The sequence below is a fragment of the Carya illinoinensis genome, chromosome 12 (genome assembly GCF_018687715.1).
Source record: "Carya illinoinensis cultivar Pawnee chromosome 12, C.illinoinensisPawnee_v1, whole genome shotgun sequence".
Classification (NCBI taxonomy): Eukaryota; Viridiplantae; Streptophyta; class Magnoliopsida; order Fagales; family Juglandaceae; genus Carya; species Carya illinoinensis.
The window spans coordinates 23,853,025-23,877,945 of NC_056763.1; the positions used below are offsets into that span (position 1 = coordinate 23,853,025).

At 36.1% G+C, this 24,921-nt stretch overlaps 1 long non-coding RNA gene across 10 annotated transcripts; it reads right to left on the reverse strand.

The window, feature by feature from the left end:
• Positions 1–453: 453 nt before the first annotated feature.
• Positions 454–24,917, reverse strand: LOC122288842. Of its 10 annotated transcripts, XR_006236040.1 has the most exons (10): positions 24,629–24,916; positions 22,612–22,706; positions 20,096–20,211; positions 19,822–19,918; positions 14,272–14,366; positions 12,531–12,646; positions 12,254–12,349; positions 12,075–12,156; positions 2,129–2,263; positions 454–926 (listed from the first exon to the last, which is right to left on the reverse strand). It is a non-coding gene; the product is annotated as an uncharacterized LOC122288842 (long non-coding RNA). The 10 variants fall into 10 exon arrangements; XR_006236039.1 differs by having other exon boundaries at positions 12,254–12,646; positions 24,629–24,917; XR_006236041.1 differs by lacking the exon at positions 12,531–12,646 and having other exon boundaries at positions 24,629–24,913.
• Positions 24,918–24,921: the final 4 nt, after the last annotated feature.

Sequence of the window (24,921 nt, forward strand, 5' to 3'; positions counted from 1 at the left end):
AGAGAGAGAGAGAGAGAGAGAGAGAGAGAGAGAGAGAGAGGTCACTTGCACATATTCCTCTTGGATATATAAATGGAAAAAGGAAAGGGTGGGTCAGCAGAGATAAGGTTGATCTAGTTTTTCAAAGGGGATGAACTTGGTAAGAAACATGGCATGTCAACCACTTGTGTGAATCCCATCAGTATTGTTGAATTGAGTTCAACTTACTCTACCCACAACCTTTATACACTATAAAGGAATGCATAAACCAACAACACACTCCATAGCCATGAACTGTCTCATTTCCAATTACAAACCTAATATCTACCATATTAGTTCATTCCCAAATATCATCTTTGATTAACCCAAAACCAATACACCTAAAGTCATGAGGGCACGAGTGATTCACTGCCAATCTTATCACCAGCAACAATGAAAAAAGTCATTGGAACTTTCATCCTTGCAGCACTGAGATTCCCAAATATGTATTATTATCCCTTTTTGTTTGCAAGTTCAAACACATCCAATAGGAAGATGGCATTGTGGAGTAAACCAGATACAAATGACTATATTTGAACAAGAAGAAATAAATTTTTGCATTTCCAATATCAAGGAAGAAAGAAAATCATGCACAAATAAATAATAAATCAAAGTGCTACTAAACAAATAAACAAATCTAGGTTACAAGTTTACAACTTAGGACTTAACCAAATTAGGACTCGTGAGTCCGTGAGTTGAGATCGTGACTCTGTACTGGGCAACGCCGCAATGGGCGTGGGCGACATGAGATCATGACTCTGTATTGGGCAATGTGAGACCATGAGTCGTGACTCTATATTGGGCGATGTGAGTCCGTGACTCGTGAATTCGTGGCGTCGTGGGCAATGGGTTGAAGACTTTAACTCCAGCGTGAGTCGTGATGTCTTGGGCATAGTGACGTCATGACTCTGAGCACAAAAGTGAGAAAGAAAGTGAGAATTGAGAACTGAGAAGAAGTGAGGAAAAAAAAACTGAAAGTGGGTGCAGCGTGGAGGAAATAGTAACTTAAGAGATTATGGTTTTTTTCACTTTTAGGTCAAAGGTATAAAAGTAAATTTCATTTTCTTAACAGGTCATAACGGGTTGACCCGTTAAACAATTATGTCTTAATGGGTTAACCTGTTTTGACACTAACTCGTTAAGACTAAATCTTAATTTACTTTTACCATATCGTGTTCGTATTGAGTTAACGGGTGGGCCCTATGCACATCTATCCTGACACGCACACTCATTTGTACACACGAAAACAACGCATGCATACTTGCACACACACACGTACACAAATGTACACACGTACAAACAAACAAACCCTCGAGCACCCGCATTGCAACCACACATACCAACACACCAAAACACACACAAGCATGCAAACCTACACACACACACAAGCACGAAACACACACCCACACACACGAACATCTGCACACACACACACAAGCACATCTCAAAATACACATATACACAAATGCACACACATCAGCATTCACATAAACTCACCAACACACCCAAACATGCATACAAGCACACATGCACACAAATGTACATGCATCCCTGCAAACACACCCTTAAGCACCTGCACCCCCACACACACCCAAACACATGCACTCATGCACATCTGCACACACACATGCACATTTGCACATACCCAAACAAACCATCAAGCATTAGAATGTTGGGCATAACAAAAATAAAAAGTTAGTCCAGATTATACTTTATTGAAGCCATTAGAATGTTGTGCGCGACATTTTAAGCAATCAATAAGCATTCCATTGGTAATCGCAATATATTCCTTATCACATAGATAATCTGAAAAGGCCAAAGGCCAACGGCCTGATGGCATGAAGCCCCACCTCCAAAAGTGAGGTCTGGGGTTCGATCCCCTCCCCAAATCCCCATATCAAAAAAAAAAAAAAGGAGAGATAATCTGAAAAGAAAAGAAAAGAAAAGTAATTGACTTTGAAGTCTTACATATGTTAAAAAAGCAACTCTAGGATACGAATACAACTAATTGAAGTTTCCTTCTTTATTCAACTTTGATCCAATATATACATAGAGACAAAATATAGAGAAAATGAGTGAGAGAGTTGTAGTGAAAAGTTAGAAATAGTACCTTTGCATGATTATAGAACTTGTACAACTTCAACCAATATCATGCACACATGTGCACACCAAATACACACACCTGTACACAAGTGCATGCACATCTTCGCGCTGCCGCACACACGCAACAAATAGCTCGCACGAGCTGACATCCAAAATTAAATATCATGACAAAAACAAAAAGTTAGTCCAAATCATAACAATAAGCATTCCATTAGTAATTACAATATCTTCCTTATCATAGAGATAATTTGAAAGGAAAATAAAAGTAATTGCCATCTAGGTCGTACATATATTAAAAAAAGCAACTCTAGGGTCGGAATACAACTAATTGCAATTTCCTCATTTACACAAATTCAATCCATATACACATAGAGACAAAAAATAGAGAGAGCGAGCGAGAGAAATGTATTTAAAAGTTAAAAACGATACATTTGCAAACAATAAAACTTGTATAGCTTCAACCAATAACAAGCGCGCATCTGCGCACCAAATACACACACCCAAATGCACACAACCCAATCCAAACTATTGAACCCAAGGTTTCAAGTTTTGTGTATTTATATATCTACACATGGATTTTGATAATAACAAATGAATTCAAAGAATAAAGAAGTCTCAAGCTCAAGTTATCTACACAATGGAGTCAAACACATCAAGAAAACAAGCATGAGCAAGGAGGGAATAAGTTCACATTAAAGTTATAGAGTAATGTTTAAATCTCTTAAAAATTCGAAATTAGGATTAAGACTCAAAATTAATATTTTATCATAAAGCATTAAAATACGTTTTCCACATGTACATGAATATTTTGAAAATTAAATTTGAAAATTTTGAAAGATGATTGATTGTCATCTTTTACATGTGCGTGCCTTGATTAAAGGATTGATCATTGAAAATATTAAAGATGATTGATTGTCATCTTTCACATGTGCATGTTTTATTTGAATATTTTCAAAAGCGATTGATGCTTTTTTAAACTTATACAAAAGGTAGATGATTTTGTTTGAAAAATTTGAAAAGTAAAGTGTGCTCCTTTTGTCATATACAAAAAGTAAAAGATTAGGTTTGAATTTTTTGAAAAGGAAAGTGTGCTCTTTTTGTTATATACAAAAAGTAAAAGCTTAGATTTGAATTTTTTGAAAAGGAAAGTGTGCTCCTTTTGTCATATGCAAAAAGTAAAAGATTAGGTTTGAATTTTTTAAAAAGGAAAGTATGCTCCTTTTGTCATATATCAAAAGTAAAGATTAGGTTTGAATTTTTTTGAAAAAGTGAATAATGTTGTCTTTGACATGTGAATATTTTTAAATTTGAATATGAAGTCTCATATGCCTATAAATAGATCATTTGAGAGCTTCACATTGACAACATCAAGAGCATACAACATTCATTTAAAGCATTCATTCTCTCTTCTCTAAGTATTGAGTATTAATCCTTGTTCATTTTGAGAGATATAGTTTGCGCTGTATTGTTCTTATTTCACTCATTGAGAAGTGTTTTCTGATAACCTACCCACTATCAACTCTTGTATCAGAAAAATGGTGTGTATAACTCTTGTGCGTGTAGAAAGTGTTCTACACGGGGAATAGTTGAATCACCACGTGTAAGGTGATTGCAAGTGTAGAGGGTGTTCTACACGGATCCTTTGTAGCGGTGTTGTTCAAAGGTGTAATAGGTTTCTATTTCCACCTGAAGGAGGTTGAATAGTGAATTTGGGAATCCTCAAGGGGTAGCTTGAGGCGAGGACGTAGGCAGTGGGGCCGAATCTCGTTAATATACTAAGTTTGCTTCTCTCTTACCCTTACTCTTTATATTTATTGCTATTTCATATTTTGTTTATATTTTATATTATATATTTGATTTATAATTGTTATTTTTTTTAATACAACTCAATTCACCCCCCTCTTGTGTTAGTCATTTGGGCAACAATTGGTATCAGAGCTAAAAGCTCTATTATAAGATTAACTATCTTTTGAGTTAAGATCTTATGGCTAACATTGTAGCTTCATTTAGTGAAAGTCAATCTAGCAGTCGGCCTCTACTCTTTTGTGGAGATAATTACTCATTCTAAAAAGTTAGAATGAGAATATTTCTTCAAACTTAAGGTAGAGAAATCTGAAAATGTATTGTAAATGGACATTATATTCCAACAAAAGTGGTTGATGGAGTAAAGGTCAAAAAAGAAGAAAAAGAGTTTAATCGTGAAGACGATAGACTTTAGACTTTAAATTTAACTGTTTTGAATTTATTATATAATGCTCTTAATGGAAATGAGTTTAATAGAATAATGAATTGCACTATGACAAAGGAAATTTGGGATAACTTGGAAGTAACTTATGAAAGAATTTCGCAAATCAAGGAATCAAAAGTTTATATTCTTACTCATGAATATGAAATGTTTAAGATGAATGATGATGAATCTATTTCTAGTGTGCACACTTGTTTTACTAACATCATAAACAGTTTGACAGCTCTTGGCAAAGTTTATTTCAAGGTGGAGATAGTAAGAAAAATTCTCAACTCTTTACCAAAACATTGGGAATCAAAAGTTACAATGATTCTTGAAGTTAGAGACCTCAAGAAGCTCAAAGTCAATGAACTTATTAGGTCACTTATCACCCATGAGTACACATTAAAAAGAGGAGAAGAAGAATGAAAGTCGAAGAAGAGCTTAGCACTTAAAGTTGTTCCTCATGAAAGTGAAAGTGATGAAGATGAAGAAAATGACGATAAAGATGAAGAAGTTGCAATGATAACAAGAAGAATTCAGAGGTTCTTGAAGAAAAATAGAACTCCGAGAAAATCCTTCAAAAAAATTTTCAAGAAAGATTCAGGTAAAAATGACACTTTAATTTGTTATAAATACAATAAGCCTGGTCATATTAAGCCAGATTGTCCTCTGCTAAAGAAAGATCGAAACAAGGGCAAGAAAGCAATGAAAGCTACATGGGATGATAATTCAAGTAGCTCAGATAGTGAAACAAGCAATGGAGAACCAGCAAATCTTTGTCTTATGGCTAAAGATGACATTGAGGTAACAAATCTTGATAATATTGAAAATCATTCATATGAAGAATTGCAAAATGTTTTAGAAGAGGTATACGAGGAATTTGAAAAATTGGGTATCAAGTATACTGTTTTGAAAAAGAAAAATTCTTTTTTAACAAACGAAATTGATATTTTAAGAAAAGAAAATATCATTTTGAAATATGAAAATCTTGAGTTGAATAAGAAAAAAACTGATGTAGAAAATATTATTGAAAACTTTACGAATGGAAAAATAAATTTTGAAAAACTTCTTAGTAGTCAAAAATGTGTTTTTGACAAGGCAGGCTTGGGATATATGCTAAAACAAAAATACAAACCTTATAAAAAATTTTTTGATAATCCTTCTACATCAAAAACTAATATTCAAAATTCTTTTCATAAAAATAATTTTGTCAAAAAAAAGATATTATTATAATCATTCAAGTTCTTCATATATGTCACATGCTATTTGTAATTTCTGTAATAGAAATGGTCATAATTATCATATTTGTCCTATTAAAAAAAATCATATAATGACTATTAGGGCCATATGGGTACCTAAAAATCTTGTTTCTTCTAATACTAATAAATAAAGGACCCAAAGAACTTGGGTACTAAGAAAAATCATTTTAATTATTTTTATAGGTATGCATGAAGTCATCCACAAGCAAAAACAAATGGTTTTTAGATAGTGGATGTTCAAGACACATGACGGGAGACAAGACTAAGTTTTTTTTATCTTAGATCTAAAGAAGAAGGACACGTGACATTTGGAGACAACTTGAAAGGGAAGATCGTGGGAATAGGTAAAATTGGTAATGAATATTCTCTCATAATTGAAGATGTTCTACTTGTTGAAGGTCTAAAGTATAATCTTTTGAGTACAAGTCAATTATGTGATAAAGGATTTACAGTTACTTATAAAATGGATAAATGCATTATTTTGAATGATTATGATTGTAATATTTGTTTTATTGCTTTTAGAAGTAACAATGTTTATACAATCGATTTTGAAGAAATTACCTCACAGGATGCAATTTGTTTTTCAGGTCAAAATGAAATTAGTTGGTTATGGCATAGAAGACTAGGTCATGCCAACATGGAACTTATTTCCAAACTTTCAAAAAATGATCTTGTGAGAGGTTTACCAAAAACATATTTTCTTAAAGACAAAATTTGTGATGCATGCCAATTTGGTAAACAAACAAAAACTTCTTTTAAAACCAAGAAACATATTTCTACTACTAGACCATTGCAACTGATACACATTGAAAGAGAATTCAATGCCTTTACTAAGTTATGCAAGAGAATTCAAAATGAAAATGGCTATACTATTTTAAGTATTCGAAGTGATAGGGGAAAATAGTTTGTTAATAAAAATATTGAAACATTTTGTGATGACAATGGTTTTGTACATAATTTTTCTGCTCCTCGAACTCCTCAACAAAATGGGGTAGTAGAGAGGAAAAATAGATCTCTTCAAGAGATGGCAAGAACAATACTCAATGAGAACAACTTGCCTAGTTATTTTTGGGCCGAAGCGGTAAGTACTGCATGTTATGTTATAAATAGAGTTATGCTAAGGTCTAAATTAGATAAAACCCCCTATGAGCTTTGGAATGAGAAAAAGCTCAACATTAGTTACTTTCATATATTTTGATGCAAATGTTTTATTTTGAATGACAGGTATAATTTAGGCAAGTTTGATGCAAAATCTGATGAAGGTATTGTTCTCGGATATTCTATTAATAGTAAAACTTATAGAGTATTCAATAAAAAAACTTTAACTGTACAAGAATCTATGCATGTAGTATTTGATGAATCTAATTCTTCACTCTCTAAGAAATCTATTGATGAAAAAACAAGAGGTATAAATAATACGGAAAGTCTCAATCTCAACAAAGAGAACACAATAGAAGAAGTTCAACATGGAACCATCAGGAAAGATCATCAAAATTTAATACAAGATGCAACCAAATAGTGGAAATTTGTAAAAAATCATCCAGTGGAACAAATTTTGGGAGAACCTTCACGAGGTGTAAGTACTCGATCATCTCTTAGAAATATTTGCAATCATACTGTTTTTCTATCTCAGATTGAACTCAAAAATATTGATGACTCACTTCTCGATAAATCTTAGATTCTTGCTATGCAAGAAAAGTTGAATCAATTTCAAAGAAATGATGTTTGGACACTTGTTCCTAGACCCAAAAATCATACTATTATTGGAACAAAATAAGTTTTTAGAAATAAGAAAGATAAATCCAGAGTTATTACTGGAAATAATGCTCGACTTGTAGTCCAAGGTTTTAATCAAGAAGAATGAATCGATTATGATGAGATATATGCACCAGTCGCAAGATTAGAAGCTATTCGAATGCTACTTGCATATGCTTGTTATAAACATTTCAAACTTTTTCAAATGGATGTTAAAAGTGCTTTCTTAAATGGTTTTATAAATGAAGAGGTATATGTTGAGCAACCTCCAGGTTTTGAAAATCATATTTCCCTAAATCATATTTTCAAACTCACAAAAGTACTATATGGACTTAAACAAACTCCTAGAGCTTGGTTTTTCAAGAGTTTGGTACGAGAGACTCAGTGGTTTCTTGATTGAAAAAGGTTTTTCAAGAGAAAAAATCGACACAACTCTTTTCATTAAATATGAAAATGATAATATTCTTTTAATTCAGATTTATGTTGATGATATAATATTCGGTGCTACTAATGAAAATATGTGTCAAGTCAAGTTTTTGCTAAGACTATGTAGGAAGAATTTGAGATGAGCATGATGGGAGAACTTACATTCTTTCTCGGATTGCAAATTAAGCAAGCAAAAACTGGGACATTCATCAATCAATCAAAATATATTAAGGAATTACTGAAGAAGTTTGGGATGGAAAGTGCTAAGGAAATTGGAACACCAATGAGCCCATCAACTAAACTTGATAAAGATGAATCCGGTAAACCAGTTGACTCGAAAATATATCGAGGTATGATTGGTAGCTTATTATATTTAACAGCCAGTAGACCAGATATTATGTTTAGTGTGTGCTGACGTGCACGCTTTCAATCATCTCCAAACGAATCACATTTAATTGCAGTTAAGCGCATTCTTAGATATCTTAGTGGTACAATTAACCTAGGGTTATGGTACCCTAAGCACACATCTTTCGATCTAATCAGCTACACAGATGCAAATTATACTGGCTGTAAAATAGATCGAAAAAGCACTAGTGGAGCATGCCATTTCTTAGGTCATGCACTAGTTTCCTGGTTTAGTAAAAAATAAAATTATGTTGGACTATCTACTGCTGAGACAGAATATGTTGCTGCGGATAGTTGTTGTGCTCAAGTTCTCTACATGAAGCAACAACTTGAAGATTTTAAACTCATGTATAATCACATTCCAATCAAATGTGATAATACAAGTATTATAAATCTTTCAAAGAACCCAATACAACATTCTAGAACTAAGCATATTGAAATAAGATATCATTTTCTTCGAGATCATGTGCAGAAAGGCGATATAGTACTAGAGTTCACAAACACACACGATCAGTTAGCAGATATTTTCACAAAACCTTTAATGAAGATAGATTATGTATGATCAGAAGAAAAATATGTATGATGCATGCTATGAATATCTCTTAAAAGATAGACCAGAGTCAATAAAAATAGAAATAGATGTTTTAAATACTTTTATATAAACTTGAGACTCTTAGCCTCATGTTTGAGACGCTCATTCTCTTCATACAATATCATGTCATTCTTATCCATGAGAACTGGCAAGCGGAATGAAGAATCTAATAAAGATTTCAACTGTTTATTCTTTTGCCGAATGATTCATTCTCTTGTGTGATACTCTTGAACAATTCGTTGAAGTACAACAATTTATTTTTTGAGCTTTTCAACTTCATTATTTCTGGCTTGTAACCGCTAGAAAAAAGCAACAATAGAGGAAGAGTAACGAGTCCCAAGACTCACCAAGTCATAGATAGCATCAGAATCTGACTTATTAGTCAGATTATTATTTTCTTGCAGCAACATAGCACCAATGACAGTTGCAGAAAGGACAAGAGATTGAGGTGCAGAATGCTTCATAGATAGATCTAGAGAAATGTTAGAAGAATGAGCCATTGAGAATAGAATAGAAGGCTTAAACCGAGAATGTTGAAGGAATGCAGATTAGTTATAGAGATGAGAAGAAAACTTGATTTGGATTGGATGAATTTTAAGACTGATTTTATAGAGATAGCATATACTACCAGACGAGCTATCATCCAAGTCAAAGAGCAATGTGATTTTTTTTTCCCGATCGGTGAAAATGACATTTTTTAGAAACTCGGAGCCTTCAATCTCGATTGTCAACAACATCAGGCAATTTTTTTCAAATCTCCAGCCACACTTGTCGGGTCACGGACGGATCTAATTTTTTTTCAACTATCTACAGTGTCTACTAACGCACCGTTTTCTTCAGTCCATTTACTTGTTGCGGATCCTTTTTAATGACGCCAAAAGGGGGAGAAGTGTTAGACTAGAACATTAACATTGTTTGAATTGCTAAACTTGTTATATATGCTTGAAATTATATTTATACTTTTGCTTGAAAAACTAACGCACATTCTCAGGGGGAGCTTAAGTATTAATACAAAGTTTCAGATTCTATTAAGTATTTGTCATCATCAAAAAGGGGGAGATTGTTGAACCCAAGGTTTCAAGTTTTGTGTATTTATATATCTACACATGGATTTTGATGATAACAAATGAATTCAAAGAATAAAGAAGTCTCAAGCTCAAGTTGTCTACACAATGCAGTCAAGCACATCAACAAAACAAGCATGAGCAAGAAGGGAACAAGTTCACATTAAAGTTATAGAGTAATGTTGTAAATCTCTTAAAAATTCGAAATTAGGATTAAGACTCAAAATTAATATTTTATCATAAAGCATTAAAATACATTTTTCACATGTGCATGAATATTTTGAAAATTAAATTTGAAAATTTTGAAAGATGATTGATTGTCATCTTTTACATGTGCATGCCTTGATTAAAGGGTTGATCTTTGAAAATATTAAAGATGATTGATTGTCATCTTTCACATGTGCATGTTTTATTTGAATATTTTCAAAAGTGATTGATGATTTTTTAAACTTATACAAAAGGTAGATGATTTTGTTTGAAAAATTTGAAAAGTAAAGTGTGCTCCTTTTGTCATATACAAAAAGTAAAAGATTAGGTTTGAATTTTTTGAAAAGGAAAGTATGCTCTTTTTGTCATATGCAAAAAGTAAAAGATTAGGTTTGAATTTTTTTGAAAAATTGAATGATGTTGTCTTTGACATGTGAATTTTTTAAAATTTGAATATGAAGTCTCATATGCCTATAAATAGATCATTTGAGAGCTTCACATTAACAACATCAAGAGCATACAACATTCATTCAAAACTTTCATTATCTCTTTTCTAAGTATTGAGCCTTAATTCTTGTTCATTTTGAGAGATATAGTTTGCGTTGTATTGTTCTTATTTCACTCATTGATGAGTGTTTTCTGATAACCTACCCACTATCAGCTCTTGTATCAGAAAAAGTGTGTGTATAACCCTTGTGCGTGTAGAAGTGTTTTACACGGAGAATAGTTGAATCACCACGTGTAAGGTGATTGCAAGTGTAAAGGGTGTTCTACACGGATCCTTTGTAGCAGTGTTGTTCAAAGGTGTAATAGATTTCTATCTCTACCTGAAGGAGGTTGAGAGAGAGAGTGTGTGTAAGATAGTTGTATTGAAAAGTTAGGAATGGTACTTTTGCAAGCTATAGAAATTGTACAGCATCAACTAATACCATGCGCTCACATGCGCACCAAATACACAAACCCAGACGCACACAACCGAACCCAAACCAAAGCCCGCAAACCTACTCACCCACATATACACTAACAAATGCACACACAAACACAAAGACCAACTAAAAAAATAAGAAACAATACAAAAGAGACAAATACAAGATTCAGAGTAAGAGACATTTACTAAAAAATAAGAAACATAACCATTGTATGATTGTACAAATGTACAAATTAAACAAATAGCAAACAAAAACACATGCACGTAGCCGCAAACAAACCCTCCTGCACCAGTACACAAACCCACAAAACCACACACATGCACACACTCACGAAAGTACCGCAAACACCCACACACCAAAACAACATGCACGAGCGAGTGCATAGTCACACAGTCAGGACCACACGCACATACGTACACACTCGTACAAGTGAGCACAGGCACTCTAACACACAAGCAAATCTTACACATGCATGCTCACCAACGCACACACATGCACACATGAACACAAATACACACACATACTCGCAAACAAACTCTCAAATCTTACACACCCAAACACACGCACATACCTGCACAAGTAAGCACACACACTTTAACACGCACACAAATCTTACACACTCATGCACACCAGCACACACACATACACATGCACGCACAGACCTGCAAATAGACCATCAAGCAAAAGCACCCGCAACCACAAACGTCCAAACACACATGCACACAAACGTACACACACGTAAGAACCCACAAACAAGCACTCGGACAAACACCCAAACACATGCACATTTGCGCACACAATCAAACACATACTGAAACACTCGTGTATACACAAATGCAAGCACAACGACACACACATACACACCCCCCACACACCCAAACATCATTACAAGCACACATGCACACAAAAACAAGCACATACTGCAAATACATACTCTTGTACACCTTAACAAACACATACATCCACGCACGCATGCATCCCACAACTACAGAAAATCAGAGTTCTACTAAAAAGCAAGAAACAATGCTCATAGAGACAAATAGCAAGAGTGGGAGTAAAAAAGCCATACTCAAAAGTTAGAAATGGTACCCTTGCATGCTTGTAGAACTGTGTAGGTTCAACCAATACCACAAACACATACACAAGTGCATGCAGGCAACCACACGTACATCTTCAAGCGGACCAAACAAACGCAACCACCAGCTTATAAGTGCTAATGTCCAAAATTAAAAATCATAACAAAAACAAATAGTTAATCCAGATTATACCTTATTGAAGCCATTAGAATGCTGGGTACGACATCTCATGCACTCAACAAGCATTCCATTAGTAATCGTAAATATCTTCTTTGCCACCGAGATAATCTGAAAAGAAAAGAAAAGTAATTGCCTTTAAAGTCCTACATATATTAAAAAAAGCAACTCTAAGGTCCAAATTCAATTAATTGAAGTTTCCTCCTTTATACAGATTCGATCCAATTACACAAAGAGACAATAAATGGAAAGAGCGAGTGAGAGAGCTGTAATGAAAAGTTAGAAATGGTACCTTTCCATGATTATAACACTTGTACATTTTAAACCATTACAATGCATGCACGTATGCACCAAATACACACACCCGTACATAAGTGCACGCACCAACTAGCTCGCGCGAGTTGATGCCTAAAATTAAACACCATAGTAAAAACAAAAAGTTAGTCCAGATTATTTCTTATTGAAACCATTAGAATGCTGAGCATGACAACTCAATCAATCAATAAGCATTCCATTAGCAATCGCAATATCTTCCTTGTCACAAAGATAATCTGAGAGGAAAAGAAAATTAAATGTCATTCATGTCGTACATATATTAAAAAAAGTGACTCTAGGGTCCGGAATACAATTAATTACAGTTGCCTCCATTACACAGATTCAATCCAATTTACACAGAGAGATGAGAGAGAGAGAGAGAGACGAGAGTGTGTGTGTGTGTCTGTGTAAGATAGTTGTATTGAAAGTTAGAAACGGTACTTTTGCAAGCTATAGAAATTGTACAGCATCAACTAATACCATGCGCTCACGTGCGCACCAAATACACAAACCCAGACGCATACAACCGAACCCAAACCAAAGCCCGCAAACCCACCCACCCACATATACACTAACAAATGCAAACACACATGCACACACAAACACAGAGACCAACTAAAAAAATAAGAAACAATACAAAAAGAGACAATTACAAGATTCAGAGTAAGAGACATTTACTAAAAAATAAGAAATATAACCATTGTATGATTGTACAAATGTACAAATAGCAAACAAAAACACATGCATGTAGCCGCAAACAAACCCTCCTGCACCAATACACAAAACCACACATGCACACACTCATGGTATCGCAAACATCCACACACCAAAACAACATGCACGAGCGAGCGCATGGTCACACACTCAGGACCACACGCACATACGTACACACTCGTACAAGTGAGCACATGCACTCTGACACGCACGCAAATCTTACACATGCATGCACACCAACACACACACATACCCGCAAACAAACTCTCAAATCTTACACACCCAAACACACGCACATACCCGCACAAGTAAGCACACACGCTTTAACACGCACGCAAATCTTACACACTCATGCACACCAGCACACACACATGCACACATGCACACATAGACCTGCAAATAGACCCTTAAGCAACAGCACCCGCAATCACAAACATCCAAACACACATGCACACAAACGTACACACATGCAAGAACCCACAAACAAGCACTCGGACAAACACCCAAACACACACACATTTGCACACACAATCAAACACATACTAAAACACTCGTGTATACACAAATTCAAGCACAACGACACACACATACACCCCCCCCCCCCCACACACCCAAACATCATTACAAGCACACATGCACACAAAAACAAGCACATATTGCAAACACATACTCTTGTACACCTTAACAAACACATACATCCACGCACGCATGCATCCCACGACTACAGAAAATCAGAGTTCTACTAAAAAGCAAGAAACAATGCTCATAGAGACAAATAGCAAGAGTGGGAGTAAAAAAGCCATACTCAAAAGTTAGAAATGGTACCCTTGCATGCTTGTAGAACTGTGTAGGTTCAACCAATACCACAAACACATACACAAGTGCATGCAGGCAACCACATGTACATCTTCGAGCGGACCAAACAAACGCAACCATCAGCTCATAAGTGCTAATGTCCAAAATTAAAAATCATAACAAAAACAAATAGTTAATCCAGATTATACCTTATTGAAGCCATTAGAATGCTGGGTACGACATCTCATGCAATCAATAAGCATTCCATTAGTAATTGTAATATCTTCTTTGTCACCGAGATAATCTGAAAAGAAAAGAAAAGTAATTGCTTTAAAGTCCTACATATATTTTAAAAAAAAGCAGCTCTAAGGTCCAAATTCAATTAATTGAAGTTTCCTCCTTTATACAGATTCGATCCAAAATACACAAAGAGACAATAAATAGAGAGAGTGAGTGAGAGAGCTGTAATGAAAAATTAGAAACGGTACCTTTCCATGATTATAAAACGTGTACAGTTTCAACCATTACAATGCATGCACGTGTGCACCAAATACACACACTCGTACATAAGTGCATGCACCAACTAGCTCACGCGGGCAAATGCCTAAAATTAAACACCATAGTAAAAACGAAAAGTTCGTCCAGATTATATCTTATTGAAACCATTAGAATGCTCAGCACGACAACTCAATCAATCAATAAGCATTCCATTAGCGATCGCAATATCTTCCTTGTCACAAAGATAATCTGAGAGGAAAAGAAAATTAAATGACATTCATGTCGTACATATATTAAAAAAAGTGACTCTAGGGTCGGAATACAATTAATTGCAGTTGCCTTCATTACACAGATTCAATCCAATTTAAACAGAGAGACGAGAGAGAGAGAGAGAGAGAGAGAGAGAGAGAGAGAGAGAGAGAGAGAGAGAGAGTGTGTGTGTGTAAGATAGTTGTATTGAAAAGTTAGAAACGGTACTTTTGCAAGCTATAGAAATTGTACAACATCAACTAATACCATGTGCTCACAAACTTAGACGCACACAATGGAACCCAAACCAAAGCCCGCAAACCCACCCACCCACCCACATATACACTAACAAATGCACACACACATGCACACACAAACACAGAGACCAACTTAAGAAAATAAGAAACGATACAAAAAGAGACATAAAAGATTCAGAGTAAGAGACATTTACTAAAAAATAAGAAACATAACCATTGTATGATTTTACAAATGTACAAATTAAACAAATAGCAAACAAAAACACATGCACGTAGCCGCAAACAAACTCTCCTGCACCAGTACACAAACCGACAAAACCACACACATGCACACACTCACGAAAGTACCACAAACACCCACACACCAAAACAACATGCATGAGGGAGAGCATGGTCACACACTCAGGACCACACGCACATACGTACACACTCGTACAAGTGAGCACACGCACTCTAACACGCACGCAAATCTTACACATGCATGCACACTAGCACACACACATCCACACATGAACACAAATACACACACATACCAGCAAACAAATCTTACACACTCATGCACACCAGCACACACATACACACATGCACGCACTCAAATGCACGCACAGACCTGCAAATAGACCCTCAAGCAACAGCACTCGCAACCACAAACGTGTAAACATACATGCACACAAACATACACACACGCAAGAACCCACACACAAGCACTAGGACAAACACCCAAACACATGCACATTTGCATGCATAATCAAGCACATATATACACAAATGCACGCACACCACCACACACATATACACCCCCCACACACCCAAACATCATTACAAGCCCACATGCACACAAAAACAAGCATGTACCTACAAACACAACCTCTAGCACAACTGAACAAACACATACATCCACGCACGCATGCATCCCACAACTATAAAAAATCATAGCTCTACTAAAAAATAAGAAACAATACTCATTAAGACAAATAGCAAGATTGAGAGTGAGGGAGCCATACTCAAAAGCTAGAAATGATACCCTTGCATGCTTGTAGAACTGTGTAGGTTCAACCAATACCGCACACCCATACACAAGTGTATGCAGGCGACCACACGCACATCTTCGCTTTGACGAAACACACACAACCACCAGCACGCAAGCACTAATGTCCAAAATTAAAAATCATAACAAAAACAAATATTTAGTCTAGATTATACCTTATTGAAGCCATTTTAGAATTCCAGGCATGACAACTCAAGCAATCAATAAGCATTCTATTAGTAATCACAGTATCTTCATTGTCACCGAGATAATCTAAAAAGAAAAGAAAAGTGATTGCCTTTAAAATCCAACATATATTAAAAAAAGCAACTCTAGGGTCCAAATTCAATTTAGAGAAGTTTCCTCATTTACACAGATTCGATCCAATATACACAAAGAGACAAAAAAAAAATAGAGCGAGTAAGAGAGCTATAATGAAAAGTTAGAAATTGTACATTTTTATAATTATAGAACTTGTACAATTTCAACAAATACCATGCACGCACATGCGCAACAAATACACACACCCGTACATAAGTGCATGCACCCACAAGCTCGTGCGGGGTGACGCCTGAAAGTAAACATCATAATAAAAACAAAAAGTTAGTCCAGATTATATCTTATTAAAACCATTAGAATATTGGGCATGACAACTCAATCAATCAATAAGCATTCCATTAGTAATCACAATATCTTCATAGTTAGAGAGATAATCTGAGAGTAAAAGAAAATTAAATGTCATCCATGTCATACATATATTAAAAAGAGCGACTCATGCGCTGGCATACTACTAATTGTTGTTTCCTCCTTTACATAGATTCAATCCAATTTACTAGAGAGACAAAAAATAAAGAGAGAGAGAGAGAGAGAGAGAGAGAGAGAGAGAGAGAGAGAGAGAGAGAGTTGTAGTGAAAAGTTAGAAAAAATACATTTGCATACTATAGAATTTGTACAGCATCAACCAATACCATGCACTCACGTGTGCACCAAATACACATACCAAGACGCACACAACCCAACCCAAACCAGGCCGCAAACCCACCCAATCACATATGCACTAACAAGTGCGCACACACATGCAGACACAAACATAGAGATCAACTAAAAAAATAAGAAACAATACAAAAAGAGACAAATACAATATTCAGGGTAAGAGACATTTACTAAAAAATAAGAAACATAACCTTTGCATGATTGTACAAATGTACAAATTCAACCAATAGCAAACAAAAACGCATGCACATAGCCACAAACAAACCCTCACGCACTTGTACACAAACCCAAAAAACCAAACACACACATGTACACACTCACGAAAGTACTGCAAACACCCACACACCAAAACAACACGCATGAGCGAGCACATGTGCACATGCTCAAGAACACACACACATACGAACACACTCGTACAAGTAAGCACACACACTGTAACACACAAATCTTACACACACATGCACACCAGCACACACACGTGCACACATGAACAACACAAATGTACACACATACCTGCAAACAAACTCTCAAATCTTACACACCCAAACACACCCACACACCAGCGCACACACATACACACGCACGCACAAACCAGCAAACAAAACCCTCAAGCACCTACACCTGCAACCACTCACATCCAAACACACATGCGCACAAACGTACACACACAAGCACTCGGACAAACACCCAAACACACACACATTTGCACACATAATCAAGCATATATTGAAACACACATATATACACAAACACACGCACACCGGCACACACATACACACCCCCCACACACCCAAACATCATTACAAACCCACATCCACACAAAAACAAGCACATACCTACAAACACAACCTCTTGCACAACTGAACAGACACATACATCCACGCACGCATGCATCCCACAGCTACAAAAAATCAGAGCTCTACTAAAACCAAGAAACAATACACATAGACTCAAATAGCAAGTGTGAGAGTGAGAGAGCCATACTCAAAAGCTAGAAATGGTACCCTTGCATGCTTGTATAACTGTGTAGGTTCAACCAATACCACAGACCCATACACAAGTGCATGCAGGCAACCACATGCACATCTTCGCGCGGACCAAACACCCACAACCACCAACTCGCAAGCACTAATGTCCAAAATTAAAAATCATAACAAAAACAAATATTTAGTCCAGATTATACCTTATTGAAACCATTTTAGAATTTTGGGCACAACAGCTCAAGCAATCAATAAGCATTCCATTAGTAATCGCAGTATCTTCCTTGTCACCGAGATAATCTAAACAGAAACTAAAAGTGATTGTCTTTAAAATCCTACATATATTAAAAAAAGCAAATCTTGGGTCCAAATTCAATTAATTGAAGTTTCCTCCTTTACACAGATGCAATCTAATATACACAAAGAGACAAAAAATAGAGAGAGCGAGTGAGAGAGCTATAATGAAAAGTCAAAACAGTACATTTCCAAAATTATAGAACATGTACAATTTTAACCAATACCATGCACACACGTGCGCACCAAATACACACACCCATACATAAGTGCATGCACCCACAAGCTCGTGCGGGCTTACGCCTGAAATTAAACATCATAATAAAAACAAAAAGTTAGTCTAGATTATATCTTATTGAAACCATTAGAATGTTAGGCATGACAACTCAATCAATCAATAAGCATTCCATTAGTAATCGCAATATCTTCATAGTCACAGAGATAATTTGAGAGGAAAAGAAAATTAAATGCCATCCATGTCATACCTATATTAAAAAAAGTGACTCATGCGTCGGCATACTACTAATTGTAGTTTCCACCTTTACATAGGTTCAATCCAATTTACCAGAGAGACAAAAAATAGAGAGAGAGAGAGAGAGAGAGAGAGAGAGAGAGAGAGAGAGAGAGTGTGTGTGTGTGTGTGTGTGAGAGAGAGAGAGAGAGAGAGAGAGAGAGAGAGATAGTTGTAGTGAAAAGTAAGAAACGGTACCTTTGCATGCTATAGAAGTTGTACAGCATCAACCAATAATAGCAAGCGCTCACATGCGTAGCAAATACACATACCTAGTCGCACACAACCCAACCCAAACCAAAGCCCGCAAACCCACCCAATCACATATGCACTAACAAATGCGCACACACATGCACACACAAACACAAAGATCAACTAAAAAAATAAGAAACAATACAAAAAGAGACAAATACAAGATTCAAAGTAACAGAAATTTACTAAAAAATAATAAACATAACCTTTGCATGATTGTACAAATGTACAAATTCAACCAATAGCAAACAAAAATGCAAGCACGTAGCCGCAAACAAACCCTCACGCACCTGCACACAAACCCACAAAACCAAACGCACACATGCACACAAAAACAAGCACATACTACAAACACAACCTCTCGTACACCTTAACAGACACATACATCCATGCACGCATGCATCCCACAGCTACAAAAAATTAGAGCTCTACTAAAAAACAAGAAACTATACTCATAGAGACAAATGGCAAGATTGAGAGTGAGAGAGCCATACTCAAAAGCTAGAAATGGTACCCTTGCATGCTTGGCTTGTAGAACTGTGTAGGTTCAACCAATACCACACACCCATACACAAGTGCATGCAGGCAACCACACCCACATTTTCGCGTGGACCAAACACACGCAACCACCCCCTCTCAAGCGCTAATGTCCAAAATTAAAAATCATAACAAAAACAAATATTTAGTCTAGATTATACCTTATTGAAGCCATTTTAGAATTCCGGGCACGACAGCTCAAGCAATCAATAAGCATTCAATTAGTAATCGTAATATCTTCCTTGTCACCGAGATAATCTGAAAAGAAAAGAAAATTGATTGCCTTTAAAATCCTACATATATTAAGAAAAAAAAATCTCCAAATTCAATTAATTGAAGTTTCCTCCTTTACACAGATTCGATTCAATATACACAAAGAGACAAAAAATAGAGAGAGCGAGTGAGAAAGTTGTAATGAAAAGTTAGAAATAGTACCTTTTCATGATTATAGAACTTGTACAATTTCAACCATTACCATGCACGCACGTGCGCACCAAATACACACACCCGTACATAAATGCATGCACCCACCAGCTCGCGTGGGCTGATACCTAAAATTAAACATCATAATAAAAACAAAAAGTTAATCCAGATTATATCTTATTGAAACCATTAGAATGTTGGGCACGACAACTCAATTAAGCAATAAGCATTCCATTAGTAATCACCATATATTCCTAGTTAAAGAGATAATCTGAGAGGAAAAGAATTTTAAATGCCATTCATGTCGTACATATATTAAAAAAAGTGACTCTAGGGTCGGAATACAACTAATTGCAGTTTCCTCCTTTACACAGATTCAATCCAATTTACACAAAGAGACAAGAGAGAGAGAGAGAGAGAGAGAGAGAGAGAGAGAGAGTGTGTGTGTGTGTGTGCGTGCGCGCGCGTGCGTGCGTGTGAGATAGCTGTATTGAAAAGTTAGAAACCGTACCTTTGCATTCTATAGAACTTGTATAGCATCAACCAATACCATGCGCTCACGTACGCAACAAATACACACACCTAGACGCACACAACTCAACCCAAACCAAAGCCCGCAAACCCACCCAGCCACATATGCACTAACAAATGCGCACACACACGCACACACAAACAAAGAGATCAACTGAAAAAATAAGAAACAATACAAAAAGAGACAAATACAAGATTCAGAGTAAGAGCCACTTACTCAAAAATAAGAAACTTAACATTTGCATGATTGTACAAATTCAACCAATAGCAGACAAAAATGCAAGCACGTAGCCGCAAACAAACCCTCATGCACCTGCACACAAACCCGCAAAACCAAACACACACATGCACACACTCACAAAAGTATAACAAGCACAAACACATAAAAATAACACGCACGCGCAAGCACATGTGCACACACTAAGGAACACACACACATACATGCACAACCGCACAAGTAAGCACACACTCTAACACGCACACAAATGTTACACGTGCATGCACACTAGTGTACACACATGCACACATGAACACAAATGCACACACATACCCGCAAACAAACTCTCAAACCTTACACACCCAAACACACGCACATACCCGCACAAGTAAGCACACACGCTATTATAACATGCATAGAAATCTTACACACTCATGCACACCAGCACACACACATACACACACATGCACACAAATGCACACACATACCCGCAAACAAACCCTCAAGCACCTCCCGCAACCACACACGCACACACACAAATGCACGCACATACCCACAAACAAACCCACAAGCACCTACACCCGCAACCACACACATCCAAACACACACAAGAACCCACACACAAGCATTTGAGCTAACACCGAAACACACGCACATTTGCACACACAACTCAATCTATCAATAAGCAATCTATTTGTAATTGCAATATCTTCCTAGTCACAGAGATCATCTGAGAGGAAAAGAAAATTAAATGCCATTCATGTCATACATATAATAAAAAAAGGACTATAAGGTTGGAATACAACTAATTGCAATTTCCTCTGTTACACAAATTAATTCCAATTTACACAGAGATGAAAAAGAGAGAGAGAGAGAGAGAGAGAGAGAGAGAGAGAGAGAGATATAGCTATATTGAAAAGTTAGAAACGGTACATTTGAATGCTATAGAACTTGTACAGCATCAACCAATACCTTGTGCTCACTTGCGCACCAAATACGCACACCCAAACGCACACAACCCAACCCAAACCAAAGCCCGCAAACCCACTCAACCACATATGCACTAACAAATGCGCACGCACATGCACACAAACACAAAGATCAACTAAAAAAATAAGAAACAATATAAAAAGAGACATACAAGATTTAGAGTAAGAGACATTTACTAAAAAATAAGAAACATAGCCTTTATTATGATGGTCAAATGTACAAATTCAACCAATAGCAAACAAAAATGCAAGCACGTAGTCACAAGCAAACCCTCACACACCTGCACACAAACCCAAAAAACCAAACACACACATGCACACACTCACGAAAGTACCACAAACACACACACCAAAACAACACGCACGCGTGAGCGCATGTGCACACACTCAAGAACACACGCACATAGGTACACACCCACACAAGTAAGCACACACACTCTAACACGCACGCAAATCTTACACACGTATGCACACCAACACACACACATACACATGCATGCATCCCACGGCTAAAGAAAATCAAAGCTCTACTAAAAAACAAGAAACAATACTCTTAGAGACAACTAGCAAGAGTGGGAGTGAGAGAGCCATACTCAAAAGCTAGAAATGATACATTTGCATGCTTGTAGAATTGTGTAGATTCAACCAATATCACACACCCATACACAAGTGCATGCAGGCAACCACAAACACATCTTCACGCGGACCAAACACACTTAGCCACCAGCTTGCAAGCGCTAATGTCCAAAATTAAAAATATTACAAAAACAAATAGTTAGTCCAGATTATACCTTATTGAAGCCATTCGAATGCCGAGCACAACAGCTCATTCAATCAATAAGCATTTCATTAGTTTTCACAATATCTTCCTTGTCATCGAGATAACCTGAAAAGAAAAGAAAAGTAATTTCCTTTAAAGTCCAACATATACTAAAAAAAGCAACTCTAGGGTCCAAATTCAATTAATTGAAGTTTCCTCTTCTAGTAGTACATACATTAAAAACAAAGTGTTTCTAGTCTCCAAATACAACTAATCGGAGTTTCCCCGTAGATACAACTTCAATTGGAATATTAGAGAGAGAGAGAGAGAGAGAGAGAGAGAGAGAGAGAGAGAGAGAGAGAGATTTGCATGCTTGTAAAACTTGTACATATCATCCAAGCACTTAACTATGTAGCCTACTTATCGTTTTAGGATCTCATGGAAGAAATGATTCTATTTATGTTTCTAGTTAATAAAGGAGGATTTTATATCAAGCGCATACAAAAGGGTAAAGAAACACAAAATAATATCTTTTAATTAATAAAGATGGATGTCACTGTCTAAGACATCAAACTGGGCCTTGTTGTTAAGTGGAAAATGTTTAAACTTTCGTGCATCCTTTGGTCCTACCAAAAACTAAGATTGTGTAAGAATTTTATCAGCAAGATATAATCTACACTATTGACGTAATCAATAAATTCATGTATTCGGTCCCTTTTTCCGACAACAATGCATATACTTTGACACTTCGTGAGATTATCAACACAAATACAGCAATAAAAAAACAACCACTAAAGAGAACAACAACAAAAAAATAAGCATACCAAGATTTGGTTGAAAAACAAGAGCAAAGTAATGTCACTAATCCAATTCAATGCAATAGACAAGCAATTAATCCACAAAATAGGATGTAATAATCAAAAAAGAAACCCATACACTTTTTTTTCAGCATCGACTGCAGCAAATGAATGCCCCAACACTCGGAAAAATTAGTCGAGTTCGCTGTAAAAATTCTTCTGAGTTTTGTGGAAGATTTGAAAAAGTTAAAGACAGTTAAAATTTTCGACATAGTATCCATTTTCAACTTTTACTCGTAGATTTGTTTTAGCTTTATGGGACAGCGTCCCACTGAATCAAAATAGATAAAACAATTGTTTAGAAAAGCATCGAAAACGTGTGTGCGTAAATTTGTTTTTCCGTGTAAAATGAGAAAATCCAAACAAACAAACAAAAACAATCTGATAAAATGCCACTACATTACTGATACAATACAATCCTATTGAATTAACCAGAACATGTACAAAATTCAAGGGAAATGTGAGAATTTATAACTAAAAGAATAAACTAGAAAAAAGCATACCACAGAGAGTGAGGGAGGGAGGGAGGGAGACGCCCCGGAGGAGGGGGAAGAGATAGAGAGTTACGTTTCTTGGATATTTGAGTTCAGCAGAATGATAAAAACTTTTACGGAAAGTATTGCGATGAAAATTTTTGCCATGAAATAAGAGAGATGAAAATAAGGGCGAATTATATCGACGTGTGAGCTTGTGAAGAAGCAGAAGAACAATCTCTCTCTCTCTCTCTCTCTCTCTCTCTCTCTCTCTCTCTCTCTCTCTCTCTCTCTCTCTCTACAGAGTCGAGACTCCAGCAGCCAGAGCAAAAGTTTTTTAAGCAATCCCCTCGCACAGAAAATGAAATGAGAAAACTAGGAATTATGATTGACTAAAAAAAATCAAATGAAACTAAACTCATATGGCTCTCTTGAAATTCTATAGAAAAAATTTAAGAATGGATAATCCAAATTGGTTCGAAAAGAAAACCCCGCTTCAGATTCTATCAGATTTCTCCTATGGAAATAAAAACCCTAATGTCATAAATCTAGCTAACAGTTAAAAGAAAGCAAATCACATCATAAAAGGAAATCCGATAGCATTTTCAATCCAATGAAGCGAAAGAAATCAAACCAATGTATATTTCATATAAAACCAACAGATCAAAAGTGAACAAACAGTGATGAATTGAGAACTGAAAAAGGAATTTTGAATTACCTCTGGCTGTTGCAGGGGAACAACAACTCCGGAGGCCATCTCTTGTTGTTATTGGGAGTTATTGAAAATAACGCCTCCCAAGCTCAACATCTCTTGTTTCGCGTCTCTCCTCCTTCAGTGTCTGGGTGAGTCATCGCCAGCTCTTCGAAACCAAATGCCGCAATCTCTCTACAGGGTTTCTTTCTCTCTACAATCTCTCTACAATGTCTGGGTGATGCTGAGTTGTTCCGTTTCGTTCTCTCTACAGACACGGTTTTGCAATTATGGAGGAAATTGTAAAATAAACAATGCAA